Source organism: Fukomys damarensis, unplaced genomic scaffold (genome assembly GCF_012274545.1).
Source record: "Fukomys damarensis isolate Sample0158 unplaced genomic scaffold, DMR_v1.0_HiC HiC_scaffold_1, whole genome shotgun sequence".
NCBI lineage: Eukaryota > Metazoa > Chordata > Mammalia > Rodentia > Bathyergidae > Fukomys > Fukomys damarensis.
Genome location: NW_022900913.1, coordinates 42,308,834 through 42,322,933, shown reverse-complemented (window position 1 = coordinate 42,322,933; position 14,100 = coordinate 42,308,834). Strand labels below are relative to the sequence as shown.

The 14,100-nt window shown below is 38.0% G+C and overlaps 1 protein-coding gene and 1 pseudogene across 1 annotated transcript in view; both read left to right on the top strand.

The window, feature by feature from the left end:
* Mier3 (MIER family member 3) overlaps positions 1 to 14,100 on the top strand; it is a 215,861-nt gene that overhangs the window by 141,412 nt on the left and 60,349 nt on the right. The window lies entirely within an intron of this gene.
* On the top strand, positions 7,224 to 7,944 carry LOC104864115 (annotated as a pseudogene).

Here is a 14,100-nt window from a genome sequence, read left to right as displayed (position 1 = left end):
GCCATTCTATTCTGGCAAAGTAATTATGAGTTGATTGAGAAAAGTAAATCCCCCAAGACAAGGCATGGGGTAAGAATGTCCTCTTTCACAGTGTTCATTCAATTGTGTCTTGCTCACATCTCAAAAAGGTGAGAATTAGATAAATTTATTGAATTTGGTTTGGTGCTGCCTAAGTTTCATTTCCCCATTTTCTTTTTCTTTTTTTTTTTTTTCATTTCCCCATTTTCTAGTTTTTGGAAAGATGTCCTCTCCTGCTCTCATTACTAAGTAGAGTTACCATGTAAAAGTTGGCCCTATTATTGAACATTAACATTTTTATTGTAAAACTTGTCCTGCTATGAATATCCCTGTATGTTAATTTTTGCTTTCATCTTTATTGTCTTAAGATAAATTTATTGAAGTAGAATTGCTAATTTAACATTTTAATCTTATAACTAGTCCAGTTGCCTGGTTCACTAGCCATGACAAAAACCACTGCCTCATTTTAATTTAATAGATTGTAAATCAATATGGAGATGCCTCAAACAACTAGGATTAGAAGTCCCATTTGATCTAGCTATTCCTCTGCTGGGTATCTTCCCAAAAGAATTAAAAGAATCATACCACAGTGATATATGCTCACCCATGTTTATAGAGGCACAGTTTCTAATAGCTAAAATTTGGAAACAGCCTAATTGCCCATCAATTGGAGACTGGATAAAGATGTGGTTTTTTAAAATAAAATGGAGTAGTAATCAGCCATAAAGAATGAGAAACTAGAGATTTATAGCTAAGTGGATGCACATTGAGGCCATACATAAGTCATACATAACAAGTCACACATGTGTAAATACTGAATAGTTTCTCTGGTGTGAAAAACTAAAAATGTAAATAAGGATCAAAATGTATAATTGATATTGTGTAATAGGAAGAAAAGTTCTAAAAGAGTAGAAGAAGTGGGAGGGGAAGGGGAAAGATTAAAAAGGAAAAGAAAAAATATGTGAAAAGGAAAAACATGGAAACAGTGTCTTTGTAAACAGGAAAGGGTGGAGGAAATAAAGGGAGGGCTGGGGAATGGGGAAAAAAGAAGAACCAAGATTAGCCCTGTAAAGGTACAAGATGAATGTAACTATTGTGTGCCTAAAATGTACCAATAAACTTAATAAAGATTAAAAAAAATAGATTGTAAATGGAACCGAGCAAGGTGTTGCCAACTTTTACTGCTAGATCCTGGGTAACTGAAGAAGAAGTGTTGAATCTTATCACTTAGAATTATAATGTCTTACCATAAAATGTTTCTTGGGAAAATGTATTGCAACTGAAGCTCCTTGGACTAGACCATGAACTGTAAGCCCATGCTGGGGTAGAGCAGATCACGGTCATCCTGCGCACTTTGCTGAGTCTGAGATCGTTTGGCAGGATGTAGTTAAATACTCTGATATAGACTAACCTAAATGCTTCTTTTAGCATTCTGTAAAAATCTATTTGAGAGGCTATTTATTTTCAAATTTGCATGAGTGAATATTTGATTAACAAAAAAACTTTTTAAAAATTTGATTATTTCAAATAGTTGACACCATAGATGAAAATATGAGGGATTGAGTATTATTTTCTTTTTTTGGGGGGGTACTGGTGATTGAACTCGGGTCCTTGCTCTTGCAAGGCAGGCCACTGAACCACTGAGCTAAATCCCCAGCCTGAGTATTATTTTCTTTATCTTAGGATAATCTTGTAGAATGCTGCATATACTGGCCTTTTGAAGGTCTTAATAACTTGGTTGACTGGTAGATTTAACACATCAGTTATCTTAAGGCAAGCAAGGCAGTAGCACATATTTCTTAGTTTCTGAATTGACTCCTTGCTCTCCTGATACCACCTATCTGGTCTCATTGACACTGCACTGTGCAACCATGTAGGCCACACACGGTTGCAAAGACATTTATCTTCCATCTGCAGTGTTCATTGTATTGGGTATGATTAGTCAACCCAACCCATGGATGACTATGTGTGCTATTGTCAATTAATCCTTTTTGGATGATAAGTGACCTTGTGAGTCACACCCTTCAGCAGCTGGCTTCAAAGTTGTAGAAAAGAGCAAGGCACTCATAACATAGGCTGTGCGCTCAATTGTTAGCACATATGAGCGATATTTTTGAAAATATAGTGGCTAAGAACACGTTTCCCTAAACATTTTTGTAATCAAGATTAGACAGAAATTTTCAAAATATTTCAAATGTTAACACTTGGTTTTGGTTTAAACCATTTGAATGGGTAAAGTCCAAAGACCATTGGTTTAAGTGCTTCATGGGACCCAGTTTCACAAGGGTCACTGCAAGGGTCATTTGCTTGGTAAAGTTGCATCCCTTTGTATCCACATTCCTTTCTACTTGCTCAAAACCCAAAGTACAGTATGAAAGATGATTGCACCTCATCTGTCTCTTCTGTAGGTAGTGTTTTCATGGCGATGTGGAAAGTATCCTTCTTGGTAGGAAAGATATAAAATGTGTTTGTTTAAAAGAGCAACCTGCTTTCTAGCTACTGAAAGCCAAATAGACTTACTTATAGAACTTTGGAGTATGAAGAAGTGAAACGAATTTAACATGCAAGTGGAAGCTGTGGTTGTAATTTTGGACTTTTCCCAGTATAAAAGATAAAACTAATCCCGTGCTGAATTATTTCTTAGATCTCGACAATAGTATTCCTATAGTAGCTTTTCCCTTGAAATGCGCAATTGTGTCACTATCACTTTACTGTTCTAATAATCATGTAGGTCTTCATAATTGAGATCATATGTATCAAAATGGAAGCCCACCTAAGTTATTCCTGATCAGCGTGTATCTCTCTCAGAATCTTCTCTGGAGTAGTGAATTCACATTCAATGCTGGCTCCTTTCTCTCAGTAAGGAGATGATATGTCTCTGATAAACCATGCATATGTGCTGTGCTTTGTAAGGGTTGGAAGACTAGGCTTTTTGGGGGGTAGAGCTTTCTAGAATGGAGAAAGCAGGAACTCAGGGAGACAAATCTATGACCCATGACTTTCACATGCCAGTATGATCCTACATGCCTTTTCTTTCTTTCAATCAGATCATCTCTCCAGTTCCCTAAAATGGTGCTTCACCTTTTGCCCCCTAAAATGTACTGATTAATTTATACTTTTACGTGATTTGGATTCTCCTGCAATTTTGTACCCACATTCAGCCATTTCTTAGATATACAATATTAAACAAACTTGTCATTACTCTAGGCCTAATTTTCACTATTAAATGACAACATGATTGATTTCTAGGATCCTTCAAACTCTAAATTCTTTTGATCATTTTAAAATATAAGTTTTTATTTACTAAAGAAGCACTTTCCAAGACCACATTGTATAGGTATTGTACTGAGTGTCAGTGACACTGTAAACAAACTCTGGTCTAGTCCCATGCAGTCCAATAGCTTACACCTTAGGTAGGGAATATGGTAAGGGCTGGGATGACTGGAGCAATGTGAATCTTAATAAAGCTCCCCAGGTGATCCTGGTACTCACTTCCTCTAACATTTGGGAATTTGATATCCACTCAGAAGAGGGTGACCACAACAGGCCATTCAGAAACAACTTTTCCTTCTAGACTGGCTAAATGAAATCAAACTGGAGGTCACCTTGCTCTGAGTAACACAGTTTTCCCACTCTACTATAGAACATTTTTAGAAAGTATTATTTTGGCCAATGCTAGGTCCCTAGTCTTTCAGAACACAGGATTTCATTTGCATTTATACATTAGTTACATGATTTGTGACTGTCCTCTTGTGGCATCAACTAGTCAACTTAGGGTCTTATTAGAGAAAGGGCTAGTTGAGTGGCATGTCCTTGGACTTGGGCACATCTTTACTCCATTCTTCATGGTTGGGTAGGGGAAGGACAAAGTTGAGCACAGCAGCTGTCAGCTGTGAGAGCACAGCTGTTATAGATGCCTGTAGCCCTTTGGGGGGGATTTCTAAGGTACTTTGGGGATGTGACTCTCATTTAATTTGTCACTAATCCCTGTCCAAAAGCCAGGGTAGCTCTTTGTACTTACTACACCCATCAACCCATTGAACTCTTCCTCCTTGGTACACACATACACAGTTACACATGTTTGCATTGCCATGTTCCTATATGCATCATTTATTCATCAGTGCATTGATTCTTTGATTTATTTGCTAATTTATTCATTCAGTCACATTCATTCCTTTATAGATCAGACCCAATCCTAGTACAAAATGCTTGAGACAGCCACCTGTTTTCTCTCTATATACTACTACCCTTTCAGTGCCTGTCCATTTTAGACCTCTGTTAGAGCTAGCCCCTTCCTCCTTTGTTCTTTTCCTCCTATCCTCACTCTCACATTGATCCCTGATTTCCTTGTTTTCCTTCTACTCCAGCTCAGCTACAGTCAACTTTCACAGAATCTTGAAGCAGCACCTGCCACATTCTTGATTCCTATCTTCTTCCACATGCCCTGTTTCTTGTATGTGGGCTCCTTTCTTTGAACCCATTCTCAGTAACTTGGTCAGTGTCCTCACTGACTCTTAGAATGGGAGCCACCCTTTGTCTTGACAGTCAAGTTCCCAGGGATTAGATTCACAGATATCCCCCTGCTAACAGATTCCTGACCTGGTGTCCTGCACTTCTAAGGGTGACCCACCTTCAGTGAGCCATTCCTGTGCTTCACACATCTCAAGGATTCATTCCTTCCTCCACAGTTTACTCAGTTCTGCAGTTGTACTTGCCCTGCCCCATACCCAAACCAGAATTAGCTACAGCTGCAACCTCTTAGTTCCTTATTCCTCCCTTGTGTTTTATCCCTGGAGATGGAGAGACTTCCAAGTCCCATTGCCTCCTTTCCTCCCATCCATGTGTAAGTATGCTGAGCCTGGCTAAGTCCCACAGAGTGATGCAGGCAACAGTCATGCATGAATTAAAAGTTACGGCATTTGCTGTTCTGTAGATTCATGCCACAAAAGAGAGCCAAAACTTGAACGAGCACAGAAATTTCAGGGCCCCACACAAATCCTCTCCAAATAAAACGTTTAAAAGCAAGAGAAAGACAACATCCTGTCTAGTTTCACTAATTCCTCCATTTGCATTCTAAAATGGGTCTATAAAAGTGCCCCAAGGACATGTGCTGCACAATTTACAACCCCTCTCATAATATAACTATTTTGTATTATTTTATCTAAATCATCTAGATGTGTCTTAAAAACACCTGCTCAAAAACAGGATTTCATAGTGGGAAGAGCACAGGACTGTGGCCTGGTCCAGTCTTTCTGGAATGTATTACCTAGCATTTAAACTGTGCAAAGCACTAACTTTTGTGGTGCTCAGCTTTCCAATCTGTGAAATAGGAATGCATCTGCCTGCCTGCCTTCCAAGGTTGTGCAGATCAAAAGATGAAGCTATTTATTCAATTCTCATATATGGCTGTGACCACATATATTTGCATATATGCAATAGTTTTAAAGATTCTACATTTTAAACACAACTTGAAGTTTTAAAGATGTATAACCTGTTTTCTTTAAATTTGTTACCAAAGATATTTATTTTAGATTTTTGCAAATCTTATTTTTATTATTTTACTCCAAACCATTGGGTAAAATAGATTGAAAAGCATCATCATTTCTCATTTTATGGATGAGAAAATTGAGATTAAGAAAATATAAATATGGGATTTCACCCAAGATATTGCCACTAAGCTGTAGAACAGGGGTGACAAACCCAGTCTTCTGCTCCCAATGAGGTTTCTTCTGTGATCTTCACTTTGGCCTCTCTCTAACCAGCTTTAATACCTATGTTTGCCCCTTGTCTAGTTTCTGTGCCATGGGACAGGGGAGGTAAGCTCTTGGTGTGAGGCAGGAGAATGCAGAGCTGAACAGTAGAGGTTGAATAGAGAGCTGGACTCTCCAGAGTAGTGGGCCCCAGTGGAATTGCAGGGAGGGAGCAAAGTTCAGGGATCTAGCCAGAGATCAATTACTAAAAGAATAAAAAAAAATCCAAATGAGTAAATATGATAGGCAAAACCTGTCCAAGCAGATCAGGATAAACTAACTGTGGTTAACTGATTGTAATCAACAGGATTCAGGCTCAGGCACAAGGGTCTGGAGCAATTTTCTGGGAAGGTATCTGTTGGCACCCCTTTTAATCCTAGGCCTACATGTGAAGATGTGCCCTTACTCATCTCAAAGGCCTTTCACTCATTTAGTAAACTTGCATGCATGCATCAACACAGATTCTTTGAGATGTGGTAAATGCTAGAGATGCAGTTATGAGTAAATACATATCTGGCCCTTGCTCTCCTGAAACAGTATGGGCAGGGTCTCTGCTTAGGCACCACTCACATTTTGTGGTGGGAAAGACCTGTTAGCATTGAGGGTGTTTAGGATATCTGGCCTCTACTCACTAAAGACTCATTTTACTTCTCTAGTTGTGATGACCAAAAAATATCTCCAGATGTTATCAAGTGCTCTCAGGGGAGAAGGGCCAGATCACCGATGGCTGAGGATGGCTAACAGTTACCAAGCACTTAGTAAGTACAACCGATGTTGTGCTTTTGGCACAAACCAGCTGAAAGGTAGATATGGAAATATCTAAGCAGGCCTCCCTTAAACAACCCATCCAGTTCTTCAAGGCTCTATTACTCACAAGCACCAAGCACATGGGCTTGTGAACCATTTGCAGCCACAGACACTGATTTGCATGTGTGCTTCTGTTCAACCTAATACATATTGGGTTATATGCTTGTAAAAAATGAAATTGTGTTTTCCCCAAATTTGTCTGTGCCTATATAGTACTTGTTACAACTGTACAATTTAAAGAATATATAAACTGATAAAGTATGAATGTGAACATTTGTTTTCTAATAAAATTAAGTAGAATGCTTTGGAAAAATAGAAGTACTTTCTGCTAAACGAAACACGCATAAGAACAACTTTAAACAGGAAGATAAAATTGTGAAAATCTAAAGGTATAAATTCTTGCTACAATTTAAAGAATGGGCATTGTCATCAGTGCATTATAGATCTGGATTAGGTAACACAAAATATGTGAAGTACAATTGCCTGATCATTTTCAGAGAAGAGACCTATGTCCTATGTAAAAATGTATGAATAAATGCATAATTTGTGTGTTTTAGTTTAAAAGAGAATGTTTAGTTAATTTATGGTATTTAATGATCATTTTCAGTTTAGAAACCAACTTAATTGCTTCAGATGGTTAGGATTCTGTCATATTATCCTCATCTTTGAGACAAGAAGTTGAAAGAGAGAACTTGCTGGACACTTACTGGAGAAGTTGTAGTCCTCAGACTATTTAAGCAATTGAATGCACAACATGGATATCAGGCCAAATCATACAACTCACCTTAACAACGTGAATGAGAAATTATAAAAAGTAGAATTTAAAAGATATATGCCCTGTTTTCTCAGTTTGGTCACATGGTAGACCACATTGTAGCTTTAAAGACCATGAAGATGAGGAGGCAAACTTTTGCTGTGTTTAAGGAACTGGGTTAGTCCATAAATGCCTTGAGATAGCTGCAGGGCTTTCCACTGTAAACCAATACAAAACCAGTATGCAAAAACAGATTTAAAATCCAAAAAGTGTGGCACTTTGCTAACAATGAAAAGAACAAAACAAAACTGTGGAACGGACTACAACCACAATGACAAGCCTGGTCAGCAGACACCAAATTCAGTTAATACTCAAGGAAATTAAAAAATCAACCTTCAGTTGCTTGATTACTCTTTGAACTATATTTTGTTCCTTCATAATTTACTAGCAGAGACTAATGAGATGATTTTATCCATGCTGTTTAATCGGTTTCCTAGTTTTAAGAAAGTACAGTTAGTACCTGGAAGGCATAACATTAATTTGCTGGATTTGAAAATGTCAGGCATTTCAGAGCCGCTACAAGGATTTAAGATCACTTCATCTCATGCTATGTAAATCAACTCACCAAAAATTAACATTTGATCATCTTTAAAGGACTTGAGTTTTGTTTTATTTTGTTTCTGTGCTTTGGGGGTAAAGTTTGGTCAGATCATTCTAATAGTTGGGGATGGGAAATCAATCCAGGAATAACTTAATTAAGTAGCATCTAGAACATGGTGAGCCTGAAATGAAGGCTTGGTGTGCCTGGCCATGGTTCAAATATTTTACAAAGATGGGATGTACAAACTCCTCCACCCCCTACAATTATGCTCTGGATTACATTAAAATTAAGTATTTCTGTTCAATCAAAGATGTGGAAAAAATTACTAGATGTAAAATTGAAAGATGTTTGCAATCTCTAATACCAATAAAGTTTCAATATATAGAATATATAAAGAATTCCTAAAACCAAGAAGAAGAAATAATAATTCAAACATAAAAATGGGCAAGGTGTATAACAGGCAATTGACAGAAAAGGAATACCAAAAGCCTAGTAAGATTAAAGAAATGATCAATGATTTTAGTAAGTAGAGAGAGGAAAGTTCAAACAACAGAGGGATACTATTATATACCTTTTAGGGAGGCAGAAAGTAGAGGGACAATGCCCTGAATATTAGGCAGGGATGCAGGGATTTTCACCATATCCTGCTTGGGAAAGTACAGGGAACAGCCATTCCAGAAACAATATGTCCCTATCCTGTGACCCGAGGACTTCCCTTCCAGATGGGCATCCTGAAGAAATCTTTATACACTTTTTATTAAAGGATATGCATGACAATGTTTGGTGTAGCATTTTGAGCTAATATGGGTCTTCTAAGAAACAATGGCCAAGATGTGGATTAAAGCAAATAAATATATAAAGATTTCACTGAGGGAATCTCTGTGAGTGTAGAAGGGGAGGGATGGGACACCCCATTCCACAGCAAACAGCTGGCCCAAGTGAAGGGGAGATGGAAGGAAGATTGGTGCATTTATTCTAAGAAAAGTTGTTAAAATCCACCAGAAAGTCCTCGAGCCTACTTAACTGTGAGAGGGATCTCATTTTTCCCAGGAATGGGCCTGCCTTAGTGTCCTTGCTTCCTTGGTCACTGGCTGGGAGCCGCCCTTGGGAAATGTGGTCTTGGGTGAAATCCAAAGGTGGGTTTAAAAGTGCATTCACTGAAGCATTTTGCCGTTACATTTCTGTGGAAGAAGTTCTATGAAGAATAAGCACACATTGTCTGGAGTAACAAGAAGATGGCAGGCTGTATGTCAAACACAAAGACTGAATAGGTAGCATATAGTGTTACATACCAGTGAACAGTGGGGTGCAAAGAGTTAGATGTATACCCAAGAGCATGGGTGGATTAAAAGTACAGATTCAAAAAGGAAAATAAAGCAATAGAACAAGACAGCCAGTAAAATACTACTTACTAAATTTAAGATGCATACATACATACATGCATAAAAAGCAATAACACTCAATAAGCAAGTACATACATATAAACTAAAATATTCTCATTATGCCCACCAGCAAGATATAGGAGTAAAAAGGACTACATTTTTTTTAAAGCCCCACATAAGGTTAAAGTATTTTAACCTGATTTTGAGGATTTAAATGAACACACCAGCACAGTGCCCACCTCCTCACTTCCCCAAAGTTCTGAAAAGAGAGAATCAGCATCTTTGGAGTTCTTTCATGGCAGCAACTATAAGGCATTCTTTTTCATGAAAGCAGCACCTCTCTGAATAGTGATGATTACCCCATCTCTAGCCCTTTAAATATCTGTGCCTCATTTTGCAGCAAATACAAACACAGCCACAGTAGCCACACGCAATACGCAGACTGGGAACTGCTTCAACCCACCTACTTGTCTACTTTGTCTCTTTAGGCCTTTCCTTTCTGGCTAGCTTTTGGGTTCTCCATCCCAGCCCTGATCTCCTGAAGCTATGTTGGTTGGTTCTTGTAATAACTTTATTCAAACATAATTCACATACCATATAATTCATCCATTTAAAGCATACAATTCTATGACTTTTGGTATAGTTGCAGAGCTATGCACTCACCACAATGTCAGAACATTTTCTTAATTTTTATATATACAATCAACAGCACTAATCCATTACTTCCCAATCCCTCCCCTCTTCTCTTACCTCCAGCCTAGGCAACCATTAACCTATGTTCTGTCTTGGTAGTTTTGCCTATTCTGGTCATTTTATATACAGGGAATCATATATGGTCTTTTGTAACTGGTTCCTTTCATGTAGAATAATGTTTTAAAGATTCATCCATGTTGTAGTACATATCTGTACTTCATTCTTTTTTAGGACTGAATATTCTTTTTATATGTATATGCCACATTTTGTTTACTCACTCTTCAGTTGGCAGACATTAGTGCTTTTTCTATTTTTGGTAATTATAAATAATGCTGGTTTAACATTTGCATACAAACTTTTACGCAAAAGTATGTTTTTATTTCTCTTGGGTGTATACCTAGAAGTGGAATTGCTGGGTCATATAACTCTGTTTAACATCAAGGAAATACCAAACTATTTTCCAAAGCAGTGGCACTATTTTACATTCCTACCAGTAGTATATAAAGGCTGCATTTTTTTTACACCCTTTCCTACACTTATTATCATTTTTAATGATAGTTCCCAGGCTCTGTCATTGAATCTTAGCTCCTCCTGAATTCACTGACCTCAGCTGTCATATACTTTTTATTGCAATGCATTTTAGGGTTTTCTGTGAAAGGTGTCCTCCATTACACTATCAGAATTACCCCTTGGCTTCCTTGAATAGAAAAAGAAGATTGCAGATAATGGAATTCTCAGATTTTACCCCCAAAATGAGAGTAGGAAAAGGAAAGGTTGGATGTGACTGACAGTTACTTTGTACCGTGTGATTAACTTTATGTTAACTTGATTGAGCTAAGGGATGCCTTGATAGCCAGAAAGGCATTACTTCTGGGAAGGTCTGTAAGGTGTTTCTGGGTGAAATTAGAGTTTGAACCAATAAACTGAGTAAAGATTGGACTTCCCAATGTGAGTTTCCTATCTATTGCACACCTTAATAAAATAAAAAGGCTAACCAAGAAGAATTTACTTTCTCTTCTTTAGCTGGGAGATCCGTCTTCTCCTGCCTTCAGACACTGAAGGTCCAGGTTCTCAGGCCTTATAACTTAAATTGAATCATATCTCTGGGATTTCCTGCATCTCCAGCTTCTGGAAGGTAAACTGGAGCTTCTTGGCCTCTCTCACAGCATATGCCAAGTCCCATAACAAATCTATCTATCCACCCTTCTCATTCTCTCCCTCCTTCCTTCCCTTATTTGTGTTCTATTTTGTTAAAGAATCCTGACTTATACTGCCTCTTTCTTTCTCTTCTGTGCCAATTACTGTAGTGATAAGTTGAGGCTCCAGAAGGGGCTGACCTGGGGATAGCTGGTATTCCAGAATTTCAACATGACAGTGACAAAGACGACAGCATGATCAATGCAATTACCAATCTACAGATGGATTCTCATTTCCTTAAGTGCCTTTACTTTTTGCAAATGCAAAGATAAGAGTGAGAAGGATTAGGTAATAATTGATAAAATGCCATTTTTACTTTTATACTTGATGTTTTTTTTCTTCTTTCTCTTATCAATGACCTCTCTTTTATGGCTGGTTCATTTAGATATCATTATTGGCAGTTGTACCATTTTTATGCATTCCAGCCTGAAGAGTTCTAGTTCAGAGTGAAACAGATTTCAACATTTCCATAGCTAAAGGAGAAATGCTGTCAGTGTACAGAAAAAAAATCAGAAAAATTTTGGATTAGGTTTCCTTTAAGCCTCCATTTTGAGGCTGGGATTATTGACTAGAAGTTTCTGCTTTGGAAAGTTGACCTGGATTTGGATTTCTCAATGTATTTGAATTTCAGCCCAGGAAAGGAGGGTCAGTAAGTGTACTTTCCTATAGTAACTATATATGACAGAAACCTTCATTAGTGTCATACTTACTTTTCTTACTCTTCTTGTTGCTTAGACAAAATATCTGACATCAACAGTTAAAGGAGGACAGATTTATTGTGGCTCACAGTTTGCAGAGGTTGCAGCTCACAGTTGGCTGACACCACAGCAGGGTGGTATGGCAGAGGAGCCACTGCAGAACAGGTGGGCAGAAGGTGAAAAGCAGCAAGCAAAGACCACAGCCACCTTCCTCTCTACATTTAGGGACAGTAGCACTTGTACCCTTAATTCTAGCCATGAAGGCTACCATGAATCAACCCCTGCATCACATCCTTGATCCTAACATCACACACTCTAGATCCAGCCACCTCCAAAAAGACCCACCTATGACTGCATGAGGCTTTCAGGGAATATCTAGATACAAGAAATAACATTTAGCCATCATTTAAATTTGAAAATAGATGAAATCCATTAATTATGCTACCGTTTTCTCCTTTCTATAGTTATTAACCAAATTGTTAGCTTTATTTGGAATACAGATGTCCATATTTAAAGGTATCCTAGGTCTATTATTTTAGCATTCTTATTCCAATAGGCATGACCAGAAAATACATTTCAATCCTTTAGTTTTATAGAATTCAAATATAATTTTTAATTTTTAAAATGTTTTTGGAGACAGGGTCTTGCTATGTAGTTCAGGATGGTGTTGAATTCACTACAAACTACAAAAATTCACTATGAAATTCATGCAAACAGACATCTGGTAGGCCCTCCCCTTCAACTGAGCGTGCCAGAGGAGCCCAGGGGCAGCTCACGAATCTCTGGTAGGCCCACCCCTTTGACCCAGAGTGCCAGAGGAGCCCAGCTGCATGGTGGCCAACACAACAGTATTCATGACCCCCCACCCCCTAACAAGAGAAAGAGTGCCTCTCTGAGGCTTTTTGATGAAAATTGAAGCCCACTGGAAAAGTGAAGAAAATCTGTGATAAAGGCACACCACACCACCATAGTTGGTAAGTCAGAGGGACCACACCTCATATCAGAACTTGGTCTAACTTCAGGAGAAAGACAGCTGGAACATGCAGTAGAACCTTGCAGAGTTTAATCCAACAGGAGGTCAGAGATCTCAACTTGGGCCTTACAGCCAAAAATCAGCTTGAACCTTAGAGGACAGCTGCTGGCTTGCTGAGACTAATTAACTTAGATCTGCACACTCCTACCCACGCTATCTATTGTGTCAACAGAGGCATACCCTGAAGGAGGCCCTCTATTTCTATTTCTATATTTTATTTTCAAAGCAATATTTTTCTCTTATCTTTAATCACTTAAAAATTTTATCTATCTTTTTCTTTGCTTATATTTTTTCATTGTTTAAATCTTTTTATCTTCTCTTCTTTCTTTCTCTCTTACTCTCTCTCACCTTGATCTCCATTACTCTCCCTTTTTGTTCCAGTTCCTATCCTAATTCGAATTTATTTTATTTCTTTTCCTTTTTTTCACTTGTTCTTTCTCTCAATTGCCATAAGTTTGAAAAGAAAGTGACTACAGTCTCTAGCCTCCCTATTGCTGCTAGTTTGTTCTGTTCTTGGGTATATTTTGTTCAGTCTTCTCTTCCCTTCAACAGCTCCCTAGAGTTTGTGTGATCTTCCTGTGTCCTCTGACCTCATTTCTAAACTTTATCTATCCTATCTATCTATACCTCCTCCCCAACTCCTTCTGAATCCCCATCCTGAATGGTAAAGTTGCTACATTGAAGAGTTTATTCACTATAAATATATTTGGGGCTGGTCCTCGATTTTGATTTAATTCACACAGTTAAAGGTGATAGATTAATAACTACCACAAGTTGTCATTTTCTAAGTTGTGCTTGATGCTATAGTGTTGCTGATTGTATTACTTGGGCTAAGGTGTTGTGATTGATTTAATCAGTTGTCCTTCCTGATTAATGAAAATGAAATTGCCTCAGAGACATTGGAGTTGCAAAACCTAAAGACCAGCTATATCTGGAAGATCAAAGTATTAACCCAGGAATTAAACCAAGGACAGTAACAATGACAAAAACATAAATGAGAAGGCATTTAAACAGGACTTAACACAGACTTCCACCCCACCAAAGGTAAACTCTGGGGAAAATGAAGTGGAAAAGTCTGACAGTCAACCGTGTGAACACCCTGAACTGATAGCACAGAAGAAAAAAAAAAAAACAGATAAATGAGGATCTAGAAAAATTCAAAACAGA